At 43.6% G+C, this 19,970-nt stretch overlaps 1 protein-coding gene across 2 annotated transcripts in view; it reads left to right on the forward strand.

Annotated features, from left to right (window-relative positions):
* Positions 1–19,970, forward strand: part of BACH2 (BTB domain and CNC homolog 2) — a 361,358-nt gene that overhangs the window by 74,287 nt on the left and 267,101 nt on the right. The window contains exon 2 of one of the 2 annotated variants that reach the window (XM_082855908.1): positions 10,010–10,122. The gene's annotated coding sequence lies outside the window, so the exon portion shown is untranslated. The remainder of the gene's footprint in view (positions 1–10,009; positions 10,123–19,970) is intronic. The other variant, XM_082855909.1, reaches the window with a different exon arrangement.

Genomic DNA, 19,970 nt, shown 5'->3' on the forward strand with positions numbered 1-19,970 from the left:
CCTGGAATAAACAGAGCGCTCGTGACGGTGCTGATCACATGGTCTAAAACTGAAGCTGCCCCACTGTTTTCTAGGCAGCCCTAATGATCTGACTGCGTAGTTACAAGGCAGTTTTCATTTATTTTACTCGAAGAGAGAACTGGTACGTTTTTGTGGTGGTGAATTGTACACATTTTGACTGCGTGATATCCACATTATCGTAATGAGGTTAAGAGTTGTCATTATTTTAAACCTACACACACCCTTGAGTGTTCCTTCTACAACAGAATTTCTCAGTTTCAGCACTGTTGACGTTTTAGAGCAGATAATTCTTATTGTGGGGGCCGTTTTTGTGGCTGGTGGGATATTTAGCAACATCCCTGGCCTCTACCCACTAGATGCCGGTAGCACCCTCCTCCAGTCGTGACAACCAAAAATGTCTCCATGCACTGCAGGTGTCCCCTGGTGGGTAGAATCACCCCGACTCAGAACCACCTGTCTGTTCGTATTTTGGTTTGGAGGTTCACCCTCTGCCTCCTAGTCTAGGTGCTCAGTTACGTCTGAGATGGACTTAAAGGGTATAAAATAACATTTTTCCTCCTGCCATTTATTCTAAAAGTGGGAACCCCAAGTTAGGTAAAGTTTTCGAAGGCTCAAGCAAGGGTATTTTAGGGAAGAAATTTTCCCACAGGACAACCTGGCGTTTTGTTGCACAGGACAGCCTCTCTCTCGGGCTTCTGGCCTTAGCAGGTGGAACCCTTCAAGGCTGCGCTTTCCCAGGGCTATTCAAGAGCAGATGACTCCACTGGCTGCGCCTGGGGGTGTTGACCTGCGGAGAAGGGGAACTTCTCTTCCCGGACTGAGCAGAGCCCCAGGCCACCAGTTCAGTGGCTCTCGCCAGGCTCACCTCCTTCCTCTCCAGCCCCAGAAAGAGGGGAAGAGGCAGGACCACAGTTCTTTCTTTGGAGCAAAGCAGACATCCTCCCCAATCCCAGTGGCTGTGGTCTCCGAAGCTGGAACTCTCGTTAAGCAAGGAATGTGGAGCTCTCCACAGGCTAAGGCAGCCATAAATTTCCTCTGTTTGTTTTGTGAGGACTAGTGTCGACTGCCGAAATGAGATCAGAGGATCCTCCGGGGACCAGGCCTCCAGGTCAGCGGCTGGAGCCGTTTTCTGTGGCTGTTCTCTTGGCTGCTGTGGGAGGATGAGGCCCCTCTCCAGACCACGGGTGTGATGTGGGGATGTGGTTGCATCCTAGTCTTACCTCTCATCCTCTTTGCCTCTCTCGTGCTACCAAAACGTCAGTGTGCGGTCATCCAGCTCTAGATCGTTGAAGAGTTGACGTCAGGCACATTCCTTTCCTCAGAACCCAGGACAGACTTAGCTAGCTGGGTACAGAGAGTGCAGGGCGGTGACTGCTTCCTTGGGGTAACTTCCTGCGCAGCTGGTGCTGGCTGAGGGCACATCTCTCAATGCCTGGCCTGACCCTTAAGCGCTTCTTCACCCAGCATCACTCTGCTATGAGGAAAAGTCAGGGTGTGAGTCACGACAATACGGCGTATGCTACAAAGAGCATATTTCTAGCTCTTGCCTGAATTACAGCCAAATGGCCACAGAGGGGACGGCTGGATATGGCAGAATTGCGTTTAGGGAACCCCCAAACTAGAACTTGTGACAGAACAGTATCCTGAGCTGGTGCAGCCTGGCCTCCGTCCAGCCCCCAGCCCCACTCCACCCACCCCCAAAATCCTTAGGTATGTTGGATGAAATAGAAAATGATAAGTGCATCGTGAGCTCGAAGGCAGGAAAGGGAGATACCAGGTGCCAGAAGATGCTGATGCCACAGACTGGGCCATAGGTTCTAGGGGCTGTGGTGTTTATACTCCCACAGGAGCTGTTGGCCCACAGCAGCAAGATGAATTCCCTGCAGAGTCCCTATGGGGTTCTGAGTGTGAGTGTTTGGGGCACAGGGCTGGGGAGATGGGCATCCGGTGTTCCGTTGTTTGAATGGCTGTGGGCTCCCTAGTTACACTACCTGCAAGGTGTGGGAACTTCAGTTATTTTGACGCTAAACTCATTTGAGAGCACTGAGAGCCCCAGGGTCCTGGCAGAAGCAAACTTTAGGACACAGGGTGCCCTCACAAAGAACAAGCCACACTGTGGAGAAGCTGGTGTTGGAAAGGACAGAATGTGAGCCTCAGGGAAGCAGAGGTCAACAGAGAATCCCTGAGATTGCTTTCGACAGGGGCCCATCGTGGCAAATTGAGCTTGAGAATCAATGAATGTTTCTTCCCAGAGGAACAAGGCATCACACCCAGTCTGACTTGCTAAACACATGAGTTTCGCTGTAAGCACTCTGCTCCCAATAAGGCGATTGCCTCTCACTACGACCTATCTATCCTCAAGGTATTATTGAAAATATTTAAATTCCTTAATTAGAAACCTTTTATTGGAGAGACAGCTGGTCCCCTTGAGCTTCTGGAAAGAGATAGCTTCATAGTGATTTCCATCATCTTCCTTTTCAGTGGGTCATTCTGAAGTCCCCCGCTGACTAGGCTGTCTGTTGAGTTATTTTAGCTTCTCACCAAATCACAGGAAATGTGTTTGCCTGAATTGTTCAGCAAACCCCCCAAGGGAGAAGGAAGCTGAGATTGTTTGAAGGTCTCTGGGATTCTTTCAGCATAACATCAAAGAAACCTGGGTAAGTCAGTCATGGTTAGTAAACCTTTGTCCTAGAGGAATACAAGTCAGCCGTCTCAATCCAAAGTGGACAAATGGACTGGGGATTTGCCTCCACCTGTGGCCAGACACCAGGTACACTGCCGGCACTGTTGGCAAACGTGAGTTGAGGATGCTAAAATTAAGGCATGATTCTTCATTTATTAGTAGGGTGATGAAATTGCTTACGTTTGATTTTTTTCTTCTGAAGCATGCAAAGAGTGCCCAAATAGTACCCTGTTGACCTAAAAGTGATGCCACACTTCTTAAGAGAAAACTCCTCAGTATTTTATTCTTAATTTGAACCTGTTTTTTCATTTAGTCTCAAAATATTCTGGCCAAGTGAGGAGTAGATACAGATATTGTCATTAAAGCATCGGAAGAACATAAAATGAGAAGAAAAGGCTCAGTTGGTGCCCGATTTAAGGAAGATCTTCCTAAATGTTTGTCACCAGCAATTTAGCCTGCTATAACAGAATACCACAGACTGGGAAGCTAAACAGCAGTTTATTTCTCACAGTTCTGGAGGCTGGTAAGTCCAAGATCAAGGTGCCAGCCCATTTGGTTCCTAGTGAGGGCTCCCTTCCAGACAGCTGACTTCCTAATATATCCTCACATGGCGAGGAGAGGAAGAGAGAGAGAGAGAGAGAGAGAGAAAGAGAGAGAGAGAGAGAGAATGCATGCACACACGTGAGCTCGCTGGCATCTCTTCTTATAATGGCACTAATCCCATAATGGGGGCTCCACCCTCGTGACCTCATCCAAACCTAATTACCTCCCAGAGGCCCTGCCTCTAAATATCATCGCACTGGGAATTAGGCAACATATGAATTTTGGGGGGACACAAATATTCAGTCCATAACAACATTATAATTAAATTTTGCATATATTGAGTGCCTACTGCATGTAAGGCAGTGGGATAAGTGCTGGTTATTTGGGCATAAAACAGACAAAATCTCTTCCCTTGAAATACTTATAATCCAGTAGGGTAATTGAGAGGCGAACACCTACGTACAATTACAAGCAGAATGAGGTGGTGCTGAATGGTGATGGGAAACAGGAAGAGGAGAAGAGCCTCATCTTTTTTAACATCATGCATACAGTACTTTCTTCATGTTTTCATTTAATCCTCAAAATAATCTTAGGAGGTATAAAGAATTTCCCCAGATTTTACAGATGAAGGAACAGAGACTCGGAGAAGGTTAGTGCCAAGAGGCAGCGTTGACATTCACACTGGTGTGGTTCCAGGGAAGCCACAGCAGTACAACCCTAGAGGGTCAGGAGACAGCCTGGGAGCCACCAGCCCTGGAGATTTAAAGGGACAAAGAATCCCCTGACCGACATGAAAGGTGTACAAATAACAGATACAACCTGACCGACCAAATCCAACCCGTACGGGATTTCCAAAGTATTAACCTCAATTGCCAACACTGAAAAAGCATGTGATTTTACGTAATCTCTCAATATTTTTGTCTCTCTTGAATATCAGCTCTGGGGCCGCGTACCTTGTTCTTACCTTCTTGGAGCTACACCTGAGTGGCAGACTCTCCAGTCCCCCTACCCCACATTGTCTTCTCTGGCCTGTTCCCTCATGTCATACTTTCTTGACCCCTTAGGCATCTGAATTTGTGTCCTCTGGTTTAAATAGCCACCCAGGCAAGAGAAGTAGGCTGAACCAGGCCCCCTCTTGGGAGCTCTTCTGTACTGTGCCTTTAATTAAGATACTCCTAAATCACTGAAATTGATCTTTCATAGCGTGATAGCGCTAAACTTAGATATCCTGACTTAGGATTTGACTACGTTCGGGGAACCCCCAGCATACATGCCAGAAGCGGTCATCTGAACGCAGCTGACACTCTACCCCTTGGCACTGTACTGCTAGCACTCTGCTCCTCCCCGTCTGGCTCTCAAGGCAATTTTTGTGTGTTAACCAGGAGTGTCTCTCTCCTTTGTGATCCTTTCATTTCCTCTTCCTTATCACAGTTTCCTGTTGAAATATAGCTCATAGGCTCGTTAGTATTTCAGAATATTAATTTTCAAATTGCCAGGAAGAAGACTTCTGATGATGCTCGGTGGCCAGATGCTCTCACCCTTCTGGCTAGGGTCATATGTTTTCTGTGACACGCCGTGAAGGCAGGGTGGCCAGCGTTGTCCTGTCTCTTGGGGCAGAACCATGGTATGGCATGTTTGCTGCCTAAAGCTGGGGGTGACAAGGGCACAGAGGTCCTGAAGAACCAGAGCCACGTGTCTGCTGGAACCCTGAGGATGGAGAAGGACCTTCAAGAAGTTCCTCAGGGAGCATTGCTCTGGTCCCTCTGCTTCTTACTCAGGAAGAGCAGAAGGAGACAGCCACTTGGGAGGTGTTGTGCATTCAGCGTAGGGGACAGGGGTCTGTTTGCTGCTTCACCTTTGGATCCTTTAATCCCCGCACCACACCCCTTATTGTGGAAGGGAGGGATTGGACTGTCTGTAATTAAATGGTCTTACATTTTCCAGTTTTGCACGAGGAGATTCCACTTGAAGGTGGTCAGGACTTGGCTTCAGAGACATGTGAACTACTGCAGCCCATGAAATTTACTCCCCCGAGGTGGAGGGTATTAGGGCTCTTCCTCTCATCTGTTCATGCGGTTTCCCAAGCTCCTAAGTCCTAGATTTTGAGAATTTCTTCTAGACTCTTATCATCTTGCCTGCTCTCCCTTTCTTTCCAAAATCTGTTCATCTTTTTATTCCCTTATTCCTTCCCCACAAGCTCTTGGGTCCTCATGCTGCAGCCCTAAGTTTAGGATGCTGGATTCAGTGGTGGGAGGGAAGGGACTGGAGGCCATTCCACAGGCTGACCTCAGGGTGTGTTATATGTAAAAGCCAGAAGGAACTTGGACACTGTGAGGTATAAACGGCTGGTTCCTGTTGACGTGTTCCCATAGAAGTGCCTGAGCTACCCGGCTTTGAGTTGTATCACAAAAGGCTTCTAGAATGAGCATCTTGGTAGGGGGTGCGGGTGTTGGAGTGGGGAAAAAAGCCCAGTTCATCATATTCCGTTGATGGGTAGTAAGTATTAGTTGTATTTTCAAGGGCCAAGAAATAGCGCAGTACACACACACACACACACACACACACACACACACACACACACACACACACAGCCCTTTGACATGTTTAAGCTTCTTTTTAGAGTAAGGAGAAGAGAATAAAGTTGGCTTATGCTGTTCTCACCATATACCTCTCTACTCCGTTATCAGTGATCCAGGTGACATACGCTTTTCTCTGTGGTAAGTGGAGACTGGTGGTAAATAAATAGTGGTGAAACAGGTAGGCCCAGGCTTAACTTTACTCCAACTCCCACTTGCTGACACTCGGGCCCTGAGAGTGTATAATCCCAGAGAAGCCATAGGCTGCAGCATTGTCATCAGAAGCCTGAGTCTCTGGGTCCCTTCCGCAGTGAGGACCAGCTGGCGAGGGGCACTCGGCCACATCGCTGAATCTGTCTCCAGGGCTCTGTTGGTTCGCCTGCCCTTTGCTTTTCTCCTTTCTTTGTAGCCTTCACCTTTTCTTTTCATTCTCTCTTTGCTCTCTTCTTCTTACACGTCCCCTGTCACCACCTCCCTGCTTACCCACACTTCTTTACCCGCCTGGAAAGACGAATTGCATTTCATTAACCTTTTAGACGCCTCAGCTTGACCTTGGGCTTTATTGAACCAACCCTGTTAGGAGCAACTGAGTGGAAGAAGTCGCGCTTGGTCTCTGGGATGGGCTTTCTCCAGCCACCCTTGAAAGGCATCTGTGCTTTCCTTTCGCCTAGCATCAGGAGAGTCCAGCTTCATGAACCGTTAAAAAAAACACTGAGGGCTTCCCTGGTGGCGCAGTGGTTGGGAGTCCGCCTGCCGATGCAGGGGACACGGGTTCGTGCCCCGGTCCGGGAAGATCCCACATGCCGCGGAGCGGCTGGGCCCGTGAGCCATGGCCGCTGAGCCTGCGCGTCCGGAGCCTGTGCTCCGCAACCGGAGAGGCCGCAGCAGGGAGAGGCCCGCGTACCGCAAAAAAAAGAAAAAAAAAGAAAAGAAAAAACACCGAAAAATAGAATAAAGAAGAAAACTCCCTTGATTCCACCATGGTAACTCTGGTATCTTTTCCTCCAAGGCTTTATACTTAAGAGGCAGCCTCATTGTTTAAGCTGTGGATTTTTCTAAGCTTTTTCATAAGCTGAATTGGCTATAAAACAACGAGGTTCTCTGTGTTTCAAAGGAGATCAAAAGAACTTCATGGAATAAGGCCGGTCTTCTCTGTTGCTGTCCAGAAGCAAACTGACCCAATTTCTAATTCTGTCGTCCATTTGCTGAGGTGTTTTGTGTTAATGGTGGTCTTTGAGTGTGTGTATGTGTGTTTTATTGGGGGAGGGTTTTTTTTTGCGGTACGCGGGCCTCTCACTGTTGTGGCCTCTCCCGTTGCGGAGCACAGGCTCCGGCCGCGCAGGCTCAGCGGCCATGGCTCACGGGCCCAGCCGCTCCGCGGCATGTGGGATCTTCCCGGACTGGGGCACGAACCCGCGTCCCCTGCATCGGCAGGCGGATTCTCAACCACTGTGCCACCAGGGAAGCCCTGGGGGAGGTTTTTTATTGGTGGTCTTTGAACATATTTTAATTCTGTAGTATCTTTAAGGGAAGTCACTTCCAGCCCAGGGTCTACTGCCTACTATAGCATGACTAAGAAGAATTCTTTTTCCTCTCTGCATCTGGTGTCCTAATTAGGAAAACTACCACTCAGATTGATCTCAGTACTAAATAAGAGTATTAATATAGAAGTGCATTGTACAGTTTCGTGCGCTGCATAGCTGTAAAGTATTCAGTTTTTTTTTTTAAGATTTATGATCCTGGACATGAAAAGATTTTCCTCTTTTAAGAAAAACCCTGAAGTCAATTTGCAACAATTATCAACATTGTTTTTAAGGTCCTGCATTAAGAGTCATGACATCATCCTAGGCTTTATGAGTGAGAGCAAAGAAAAAAAATCTATTCATAATATTTATTAAGAACTTTCTAGGTGACTAATATTTCCTTTGAAGAGTTTTTATTCTGACTTTGTTATAGAACCAACATACATGAAAATGAGACAGGAACACTTGGTGAGGGTGGGGAACATGAGAGGATCCAAAATTAGTTGAGTGCAAACTATATATAAGCAAGTTCTGAGGGAGTGGGGATGGTGGAATGATTGGAGCTGGGTGGGATTCCCTTGGGGAAATTATGTTCAAGAATCCTTGTCTGTTTGTTATTATTTCCTTGTGCCCACCTTTCCTGTGTTGATACCACTGTGTCCATTTGAATGGAATTGTGACATCAGGCATCTCTGCCAGGCTTTTGGACAAACTTCCCAGTTAAGTGTTGGGCTGTAGTTTTTAAACAGATCAAATACATATGTCAAAAAAAGGAATTAACATGTATAGAATTCTACTTTAAAACCCAGAAATTCACTAGCATCTGTTTCTGGAAATTCGAAGGTAAAAGTTACATGGAGAAGTTTCTTTCAGTCGCTTTAAGGTTGGTTAGAATTAGATGTTGGATTTTCTTGGCTTTGAAACAGTGATTACTCAGGCCTCATGTACAGATGAGGGGGTTTGGATGTAGTTTAGGCTAGAGTCAGAATTCCAGGGTCTCTCCATGTGGTACATCATTGTTAAAATATGTCATTGCTATGACTGAATGTGGTATTTTCTTTGGAATCTCTGTGTCTCAAATAGCCAGGGAGTGATCTTCCGTTTCCTCTCCCTATCTTCTGATTTATAATAATACTGTATTCAAAGAATAGTAATGTGTGCGAAGTAGGAGTTTATCTTTCGAAAATGTATATTGCAAAATCACTTTCTTAATGGTGCAAGTTGTTAATATGGAGAATACAGCCTTGGACTTCTGTGCCCTCGACTCAGTTAGCAGACATGCGTCTTGTTCTCCGACAGACCAAGGCTGGCTGCTAAGAGCCAGAGGTGATGGTAGGCTAGTGGGATTCTGAGTACTTCTTCCTTTTTCTATTGAACATTTTCTAGATTGTTAATATAGTTAAAAATAATATATTTTTTTAAAGCACTGCGGTTCCGCTTAAACCTCAAATTCCAGTCTTTATGGAAAGGTTCAGATATATAAATCCCTCCTAGATGCAACCTGAAAAAAATAATACAGAAATAAGGTGATTATAAGGCACCTTACATGTTTTGTTCTCCTCTCAAATCCACCCAGAAACATCTTTCAAAGGAAAAGGCTACAAATCCAATTATGTGGTTGAAGATATTTTCTTTCTGTATTTTTTCGTAATATCTGACAAATTAGGAATCCTGGAAGTGAACAGTGACTGTTCAATTCTAAAATGTAATTCAAATGAATCAAAAAACCTACCTAAAGAACCAATAGTGTGGATAAAAATGTGGACCCTTATTTCCTTAAGGGTCCTTTCCTTATTGAGGAGACGTTGGGTCATCTGCTTCATTAGGCCCACAGTACAGAACTCCTGAATTCTTTTATGGTACACTTCCTCCCAAAAAGCTCTGTGAAAGCTTCTAGCTATTAAGCCCTGACAGTGGTACAATCAGGCTCTAGCAAATGCTGGTCTGTTCCTTTTTTTTTTGGCCATGCCATGAGGCATGCAAGGTCTTAGGTCCCTGACCAGGGATCGAACCCGTGCCCCCTGCAGTGGAAGCATGGAGACCTAACCATTGGACCACCAGGGAAGTCCCAGCTGGTCTGTTCCTTTATTCCTGTGGGCAGCACGGAAGGCATTTAGGTTTGGCATACATGCTACTCACATGCTAGATCCTTTCCCTTCCTAAGGAGGCCAAAGCCTGCACTAGCAACCCTTACATAACTGACCTCTCTGGCTTACTGGTCACTATATCCTCAGTACTCAGCACCTAGTAAGTACTCAAAAAATAGTTATCGAATGAATGAGTGTTCTTGTCCCTGTGTATCTGCAGTCACTCTGAGCATATAATATCCAGCTTTTCCTCGGACACTGGCGTGCCCAGCGTCTGTGGCCTCAAGACTCTTGATTGGACTCTTCTAGACCTGCACTGTCCAGTACAGTAGCCACTAACCGTTACACGTGGCTATTTACATTGAACTTTAATTAAAATTACATAAAATTTAAAATTCAGCCCTCAGTTGCTCTAGCCACATTGCAAGCGCTCAGTAGCCACATGTGGCTAGTGGCTGCCATATTGAATAACACAGCCATGGAGCCTTGCTATCGTGGCAGAACGTTCCACTGGACATGGGACTGCTCTGGGCCTTCCTGAACGCCGGCTGATGGATATCCTCTTTGTCTTTGCAGTGCAGCTGTCTGCTTCAGGAAGTGAGGTCTACGGGACCAAGGTGAATCTTTAAGAGCTGCCTTGCATTGTGACATGTCTGATCCCTTGCTGCAGTCCCTACAGCATGAACAAGGTAAGAGGTACTTTGGAGGCTCATCCTTTGTGTCTTTATGGTACCATGATTTATTACCCTGGGTATGGGATAACTTTCTGTGGCGTGAGGAGGTTGCATGTCCTGCCAGAAGCATTCCAGAGGTTGGCAAGCAGTGTTGACAGGCAGGGTCACAGGGACTGGTGGTGGTGTAGTCTTCCAAAGGTGTCAGCTGTGTTTATCAGAGGCCTCTGAGCAGCTGAAATATTGGTTGTTAGTGTAATTGCCCTGGCATGAATATTGGAAGATTGAGGCTCTGGAGCCAAACTACCTGGGTTTAAATATCAGCTCTTACAGATACTAGCTTTGAGGACCTTGGGAAAGTGGCTTAAGTGTTCTGTGCCTCAGTTTCCCCATCTGTAAAATGTTGATGATAATGGTACCCACCTCACAGGGTTGTTATAAGGATGAAGTGAATTAATGTGTGCACCAGTGTTTAATATAGTCCATGTCTACATTATAAGCATTTGATCAATGTTTGCTGTTGTTCTTTTTGGTGTTGGGGACACTCTTGTCCCTTAGGCATTGTTGCCAGAGAGTCCTGGGTGCATCTGCAACATTTCCACTTTATTCCCTGATTGATTCAGCATGCAGCAGTTGATTACCAGATGGGCACTCTGGGGATGAACGATGAATGGGGCTTAGGTCTTACCTTCAGCAGGTGACAGACGATTTGGGGGCACTGTGGCTAGCGTGAGGCATGTACCAGAAGCTGTGGAAGCACAGAGGGACACCCAGCTTTGGGGGATCTGGATAGGAGAGTGTAGAGGAGGTGACATCTTGAGTTGGATTCTGTACCATACATGATCATTTCTTGGACACAGAAGTAGGGCAGGGCATTCCAGGTAAAGGAAACAACCTATGTAGAGGCACAAAAGCATATGAGAAAGTCTGACGTGTGTAGAGAAGTCCTGGAGCAGGATTTCTCAATCTTGACACTATTGACGTTTGGACCAAGTGATCCTTTGTAGTGAGAGGCTGTCTTCTGTACTGGAAGTGTTTAGTAGCATCCCTCTCCCCCAACCTCAGTTGTGACAACCAAAAATGTCCCCACACATTGGCCAGTGTCCCTTGAGGGGACGAAAATGCCCTGGTTGAGAACACCTGCACTGGGAGAAGGTGCCAGATGTGAGCCCAGAGAAGGAGGGAAGGGTTGCATTCTGAGAGCCACTGAAGGATTTAAAACAGGGGAGAGACATTTCCAGAGACTGCAGGAAGAGGTAACCGCAGGTTGTGATGGAGTTGGACAGCGCTTTTAGATGATTTGGTCTTAAAAACGGATTATGGAGTTCCTAGGCTTTAGAAAGCCCATGTAACTTGTTGAGACTGTCTTACTAACATCCCCTTTCCGGGGGTAATGTTTCTCATGGCCCTTTGTTTGGCCTTCTCACGGGCACGGCTGCTTTACCCCATCAGAAGAAACCAGAAAAAAGTAAGCAATTGTTTTTTGAGAGATTTTCATTTGGCTGAGACAAGCCAAAGAAGAGGAAAACTTTGCTGACCTTTTCCCCCCTCTGGCTTCAATACTTACCCTCTTTTAAAAATCTATCTATCTATCTATATTTTTATTGAAGTATAGTTGCTAGACAATATTATATAAGTTACAGGTGTACGATATAGTAATTCACAACTTTTAAAGCTTATACTCCATTTATAGTTATTATAAAATATTGGCTGTATTCCCCATCTTGTACAATATATCCTTGTAGCTTATTTTATACCTAACAGTTTGTACCTCTTACTCCCCTCCCCCTCCCCCTTCCTTCTCCCCACTGGTAACTACTAGTTTGTTCTCTATATTTGTGAGTCTGCTTCTTTTTTTGTTATATTTATTAGTTGTATTTTTTAGATTCCACATGTAAGTGAAATCATACAGTATTTGTCTTTGTCTGACTTATTTCACTTAGCATAATGCCCTCCAACAGTCTCTGAGGAGTGAGCTTTTGGAATCCTAGTTGGGCAGGTATTGTTCCCCAAAGTCATAATTGGAGGGCAAGGAGGAGAGGAGATCTATCACGGCAGTTACTGCAAATCTTGGCTTCTATCACTGACAGTTTGGTGTAGTGAAAAGCTAAGACAGCTCTTGGGAAATCTCAGATTGGCAGGCTCAGTATGCTGTTTCAGCCCTGCCCTAAGTTTCTCCGGGGCAACGCAAGACCTGATGTCATGGTTTGGCTCTTGACACACAGCTGGGAACCAGACTCCTTAGAAATTTCAAGTGTGTCTCAGGAGGTGTGTCTGTTGCTTGGGAGGTTATGTTCTGCCCGAGTGACCCAGTGAGTGCTCTATTTTATGTTATTTTAATTTAAAGTGGTGATTAAGCATGATGTGTAACCTTCATAGGTCAGCATTTTTCTTATGGTTTTCTTGGCATAAGACAAAAAAAAAAAAAAATAGGTCACCCTCTGGGGAGGAAACAGATCTCAGCACAAATAAAACTAGATAGTCATCTCATCAATTTAGGATATGTAAGTCAGAACGTTGGAAATATTTTTGTGGGTGTGATTGATTTTCTAAGTAGAAGTGTTCCCAGAAAGCTGGAGACATTTGAATTGTACACTTTCCACTTCCTTGGACATACACGGTAATCACGCTCTTTCCTTCCCAAACTCCACCTAGTTATGGGACACTTTAACCAGGGAGGTGTCCAGATGGGGAGGGGGCTGGAGCATCCTGGGGTCCAGTGTTGTTCCTCTGATGCACCAGGGCAATTCTGACCACAGTTAGGCATTGACAGCTCTCTTTTGGGTCAGTGGGAGACGATACCCTCTAGAAAACACGGGAATGGCCACAGGGCACCAGGAATTGGCAGTTTGTCTAACTATTTTAATGGGATAACCTGTCAGTGAACTGCTGGCAGCCAGGTAGAGCCTTCATTCCTCACATTCTGGACCTTCAGTCTGTGCCCGCATCTGGGAACACACCAGGAAGGGGAGCAGCTCCAGCCCTCAGACAGCCAGCACGCTGCCTGTCTGAGCACAATGTTCATCGTGAACCTGGGGCCCTTTCTGGAGCGTTGACACCCAACCTGTAGGTTTATACAGAGTGGACACCCTCACGTCTATTCACCTTTTAAATATTGTAAACAGACTTTAGTGGTTGTACATTCTGGGCTTTATGCTCTAGCCTTACACGTTAAAGAAATTGTGGGTGCACAGATTTCCCCAGGGTGCTGTTTCTGCCCGGCCCTATGCAGACTTGAAGACCATCTTTCCAACTTTCACACCCTCCTTGGATCTTTTTCCAAGAGCTGATTTTCCAATCTTTAATATTGATCAAAAACTTTAAAATTAGAATTTAACTTTGAATTTTGTCCAAATTCTTTACCCTTTCTACTTTCTTGGTTATTCTCTTGTTAATAGGTACAAATATTTATTATATATGATATGTTATAAATTTTGTTAATGAGAAGGATTAGTGTTTCGTATGTATATGTGTTATCTATATGTTAACATGCTGTAAAGAGAGGGTTTTAGTGTGTTACTTAGAAAATCATAGCCAAATGGGAGGCAAGTTAAACAGGATGGGATTTGGGGGAGGCAAATTGGGCAGAATGGCGTACGTTCAGTACATGCCACTATACACACAAAAGCACACTTACAGGAACAACATTCTGCTCTTGAAAGCAACCTTGGAATTACAATCCTAAACTCTTTCCCTCATGGCCATCGTTCTCATGAAGGCACATCGCATGCTGTTCTCTGCCTTGAATTTGTGAGAACACTCCATCTGATTGAAAAATAATTGATTTTTCCGTTATTGCACAGAACGCTCTCCAGCCTGCCCCCACAGTGAAAGTGAATCTTCTTGAGAACTGTTTCTTCCTTGTCATGTTCAAATAAAGCCAAATCTGATTGTTACTGCTTTGGACAAGCGCCATAGCAGCAAATGAAGGAGGGTAGTGTCTTTTATCTCTCTCGGTGGGTGGATGCCGCCGTTTTGCTTACTATATGCCCGACAGAATTTTTTCGCTGAATGTTTTCCAGTCTTCAACACCATATCTTAATGTGCCAGGTTTGAGGCAGTTTTACCTTTACACTCAGATCAAAATCTCTACAGTCGACAGAAGAGTAACACTGAAATTTAGTTTCTGCCTTCATTTAGAGGTTTTCTTCCTTTGCAGCTCTTTAATATGAAGCAGGGAAGTCCAGAACTCACCACCGTTGGTTCTCCCACCTAACACCAAGCAGACACATAACTCAACACTAGGTCCTTCAACACATTTGTCATGTACCCACTGCGTACCATGCACCATGCTTGCAGTTCACCGGTGAACAAAACAAAGGTCTTTGCCGTCCAAAGCTTCTGTTCTGGCCAAGACGAGGAGTCGTCTCATGCCAGAGTTTAATATTTAAACATACACCTAATGTTAAAACTTTCTCCATTTGAAACGTTTTCTATTTGAAGAGCAAGTTAACAGAGTTACTGGACACAGGATAGGATTTGGTAGATAGTAAACATGTAAGATCTCTCTCTTCCCCTTTCTAGGACACTCTGGGTGGTTTCACCCAATGACCAATCTATATTTAACGAGTCTCCCCATTTTTTTTTCTGAAGGCAAATGGCCAAGTTCCCCTCCCGGCAGACTTCGGAGAAATACCACACCCTTCGAAAACCAGTGACAGGGAAGAAAATACAGATAAAACTTAAATGATCTCGGAATAAGGAGAGCCTTATTAATTTCTAGGGGCAGAAGTGATAAAGGAAGAAAATGTATTTGTTTAAAACCTAAAGATTTCTTTCCATCAGAAGACATTCTGAACTATCCTGAAAGACAAGAGACTAGCCAGGCAATATTTATAACATATATGACAGAGAGTTAACTTAGCTGATGTATGTAAAATTCTTGAAAATTAGTAAGATAAGAGTGATTCCTCTAATAAAAATGAGCAAAGAACAGAAAGATAAAACCAATAAAGGAAGAAATATGATCAGCAAATAACATATAAGAAAATATCCAATCTCAACAGTTATCAAAGAAAGACAAATTAAAATGATGAGATGGCATTTTCTACAATTGATGAAGGTTCATAAAAGTTACTCATCAAAGGTACGAATAGGACTGGCGGGCTCTCTCATTGACGGTTAATGAAAGAACACGTTTCTCAAAGGGACCTAATGTGTATCAAAGCCTCAAATATACACACACCTATCGACTCAGAAACTCCTATTTCTAGAACTCAGTAAGAATTATCATAGATGTGTATAAAAATGTAGCTGATATTCATCACATATTGTTATAATAGTAATTTTTAAAAAATAATAACCATGGTACATCCATATAATAAAAATGACAGGGAGGGATGGAGTAATATAGAAAGGTGTTCTCAGTAAATTGTGAAGAAGGCAAGTTACATAATAATATGTACAGTTTGATCATTATTTTGTTTTTTAAAAAAGATACATGGCTACCCACAGGAAAAAGATTGCAGGTACACATCAAAGTATTAAGAGCATTATCTTCTTTTTGCTTGTATGTTCTAAATTTTCTTTAGCAATATGCATTCTTTCATACTAAAAATAGTATTTTGAAATAAGACGTGAAATTATCTTTAAGATATGAACGTCACTGTATTTTTAAAATATACATGATAAAAAAGACTGTGAGATATTGCCCAGAATTCTGGCAGTGGTTTTCTCAGAGGACAGGTACATGGTATTCATGTTTCTTATTTAAGAAAATATTTTTCTGTGAGAAGAGACACCTGAGAGCTCTCTCCATTCCCCCACCCATCTGGAGAACACACTGAGGAAAGGCCGGATGAGGACAGAGTGAGAAGGTGACCAGGAAGAGAGCTGTCACCAGGAACCAACCCTACTGGACCTTGATCAGGGACTTCCAGCATCCATAACTGTAGAAAATAAATATCTGTTTTTAACAAATTTTTCTGTGTATTTTCAACTTTCTTATAGTAAGTGTTTGTGTATATGACTGACAGTCAGAAAAAAGCAAGCATTTTAAAATAAATACTATTTTAGCTGTTTCGCATTTGAGGTACAACTGGGTGGAGATATTTAGTGAGTCGATAAAAAAGAGACAGAGCCATTGGTCAAACAGATTTGAATTTGGGAGTCATTCTCTTTGACATATTGCCAGGAAAGAGCATTTTAATGTACTGATGTTTTGGAAGCAGTAGTAAGTAGAGAAATGCTCTAGAAAAAGACACTGCCCTTTAATTCAATGGCTCAAATTTTTTTAAATGGCTGTTACATCCTCTTACTCATTACATCCTCTTATTCAAGATGTTGCTGATGTGCCCAAGTTTAGACCAGTGGTTTTCAAACTGTGGTTTGGGGACCCCTGGGGGGGTCCGTTCATGGGCCACCTGCAAGATCAAAACTATTTTCATAATAATACTGAGACTTTTTTTGTCCTTTCCACTCTCTCTCAAGTATACAATACAGTTTAGGAGGCTACATGCTATGACGTCATGCTATGATGTCATCCCTCTGACGGCTGTTGTAATGTGTGGTTGTGTCTTCATGTTCCAAAAATGTCTCAGCTTTAATTTTTAATACGGTGAAACATCAATAGAAATAACTGACGTGAACAAAAGCTCTTTAGGGTCTGCAGTAATTTTTAAGCATATCCTCAGATAGGAGTCTAGACTGTGCCTGTGTCCTGTGTTCAGCAGTCAAAGCAGCTGGGCCCTGGGTCCTGAGAAGGAGTGCCCTGGACATTGTAGCACATCTGTTCTCACCTCCCACATCATTAAGGAAATATTACCCTTATTCCTTATTTTTAAAACTTTATTTTTATAGAATTTGTGTGGCTAAATGAAACATGGTTGGCACAAGGCTGGTGTAGCACCTGGGTTACATGTAAGTCAAATTCTGCTGAATGTGGGGTGTATGGAAATGAGAAAATTAGACCTCCAGTCCTTGTGCATCTCACTGGGCAAGTCCGTGAATTTTTAGGATAAAAACGGGAATGCAGTTCCCTTCTAAGAGGTAAGGGAGGGCAAGATTAAGATAATCGTAACCTAGAGGATGGTCAGTTTGGCATGAAATAGGGAGAAGACAAACTTAAAAGAATTAACTGAGTATGTTTCTGCTCATTTGTCTTTGAAACGTGTGCATGTATAGAACCTGTGTGTGTAAATGTATGTAAAAAACATACCTGCTATTTGAGAATTGCTTCCTGAATTAACATAGAATTCGTCCTTTATACAGTAGTTTCTACTGCAGGAGCGACATCAGTGCTTCTGTTTCATTCCTTCTGCTTTACCAGGAATGCATTTCAGTGGGTCCTCGAGCGTGGGACTTAGCTCTGCATCGCAGAATAGCACACAGTGGGGCAGCGGTCAGTGCCTGCCTCTCTGAGAAGGCATCTTCACGGCCTGGGGTGTAAGTTGAGAATCTGAACCCTTCTGTACAGAGAATTTGGCTTTAGAGGAATGATTCTGGGGAGCTAGGAGACCGGGGGCCCCACTGCAGGATTCACATGGGCATGGCAGTGCCTTGACGTGAGGGGCAGGACTCCATAGCCTCACTTACCAGCTCCGCATCATGTCGGAAAAGATGAAGGAGAATCCAAACAGGTGGGGGGGGGGGGGAAATTAAGGCTTCTGAACAGAAAGGCTGGACTTTTGGTTTAAGACCATCATGGCCCAGGGCAGGAGAAGGAATATGTTCGACATGACTGTAATCTAATTTCAAGTCTGAGAGGCCGAGCTGTGAATCATGATAAGCTCTTTGAAATATGGCCGCAGCTACTGACCGTAAAACAGTTTTCATGTGGAAGAAAGAGGATGCTCGGTCCCACTTGGTTGTTTTTAGTGGCACTTCACACACATTGTGATCGTCAGTGTGGGAATCTTGGTCATCCTTATTTCTTGAGGGTTTAAAGAGGCGTGCCTAGGATTTTCTTGATTAAAACAAGTTTTGCTTTTTTAATTTTTTTAAATTTTTAACTGACAAACTGCCCTACCAGCCTTCATGTTGAGCTGTAATTAAATGCTGACTGAACTGGCACGGTCTTGTTCTGCAGCACCATGTTGAACTGAGCCCACGCCAGCCCGCAGCATCATTAGACAGGTCCTTTGGACACATGATGTGGGCGGTGACCTCTTTCTTTGATGCTGGTAGTGGCTGGGTCCCCTTGTAACAAAGAGGCCAGTGGATCCTGGCCTTGTGCATCAGGCAGCGGAATGCGCTGACAGCCTTCTTAAGTCCTCAGCTGTGCCCCTCTCCTCTCAATTAGTCAGTCTTCATGGAGACAATTAAGTTACATCCTATTGAGTTAATCGGTGATTGGAAACATGACTAGTTGCTCAGTTAATCTGTGGCTTGTCCATCTTTAGAATATTAACAGTCCACTCAATTTGCCTGGTTTTGTGAACATATCACCTCCACTGGTGCAGTTGCTGTGTATGAGGGGAAATTCATAATAGAGAGATGGCTATCAGTCCCAGCTTATTAATTTGAGTACCTAATGCTTTGAATTGCCTTTTTTCCCTCTCTTTTTGTGATATTGAGGCCTTATAACATGGAGCTGTTTGCTGGCATTTTTTCCTGCTTCTTGTTATCTTTTATCTCTGTAAAACTAAGCCCAGCATTATTGTTTTCTGTAAGATGTTTGCAGAGAATGTTGTGCTTTTGAATATATGTACATCCTTGGCTTTATGTTTTAAAAACCTCCTACTGTTCAATAAAATTAATAAACGTACTAGAGGAGAGATGCCTATTTAGAGTATGTAAAACTACGTAATTTGCAGAAATCCCTCAGTAAATGCTCAGAAGACATGTATTTCTCGTCTCTCATAAATGACAGTGTTTAGGTTTAAATGAAAACACTGAGATTTGATCAGTCACAGTTTATATGTTCTTCTGGTTTATTTGGTTTTCTTTTTTTTTTATGGAATAATTCCGTAACGTTTTACCACCCTCAGACTTTAAGAAAGGGACATTATCTTGAGAGGCTAGTCTCAATTAGATATAAATATGAGCAATCCATTAAGGTAGCCAGCTCTAGCCACAGAGGTAAAGCGTCATAGTGATCAAGGAGCTCCTGTTAATTAGAACAGTAGGAAAACTACAACAAGTTATCGGGGAAAAAAAACAACAATTAAAACGATGGCTGAAATTAGCAATATCTGCATCTCTTGTTATTTCTTAAATCCAACCCATAAACAATTTGTTGTGACAGCTCTAGGCTGGGATTACGGCATTTTGCAGGAGGTCTGATTATAGCTAAAAATAGACACGTGTATTGAAGATCCGAAGAAGAATATTAAACAATTGAAATTTTGTGAAAGACTGATGCTGTTTCATTGTAGTAATGTCCCCAAAGGCACATTAGTAATGCTGCTAAATACAGACTTTAATAGACTTTAATAATGTGTACTTCAGAGGCCTGATACACAAAGGAATAATGTATAAAACATTCATTATGGAAAATTGCAACCTTTTTTTATTTAATAAGAAATCTGTTGAAACAAAACCGTTGCACTGCCTATGGCATTGTGTTCCTGAGGCTAGCAGGCTGAAGAGTAATTGCTACCTTCTCTTACATTTTTTTCACCTATTCTAATTAAGTTACAATCATATTTACTTATTTGTTGCATGAATGAAAATGAGGATTAGAAAAAGAGGACTTGCATTGGATGGCCCCTTGTTCACGTGTGGTCCAGCCTCTCCCTACCTGTGTAATCTTGGGCAGGTACCTTAATATCAAACTCCACTTCTTCATTTGCAAACTGGGGGTTGTTCTGCTTACCTTACAAGGTCAAGGTAGGAGATGTGAAATGTTGGCAGGGTGAAGGCTCCACGGAATAGGCACTCAATAAATGCTTCCTGTCATGATTACTTTCTACATCTGTTTCTCTTTG

Source organism: Leucopleurus acutus, assembly GCF_964270905.1.
Source record: "Leucopleurus acutus genome assembly, chromosome: 15".
NCBI classification, from domain to species: Eukaryota; Metazoa; Chordata; class Mammalia; order Artiodactyla; family Delphinidae; genus Leucopleurus; species Leucopleurus acutus.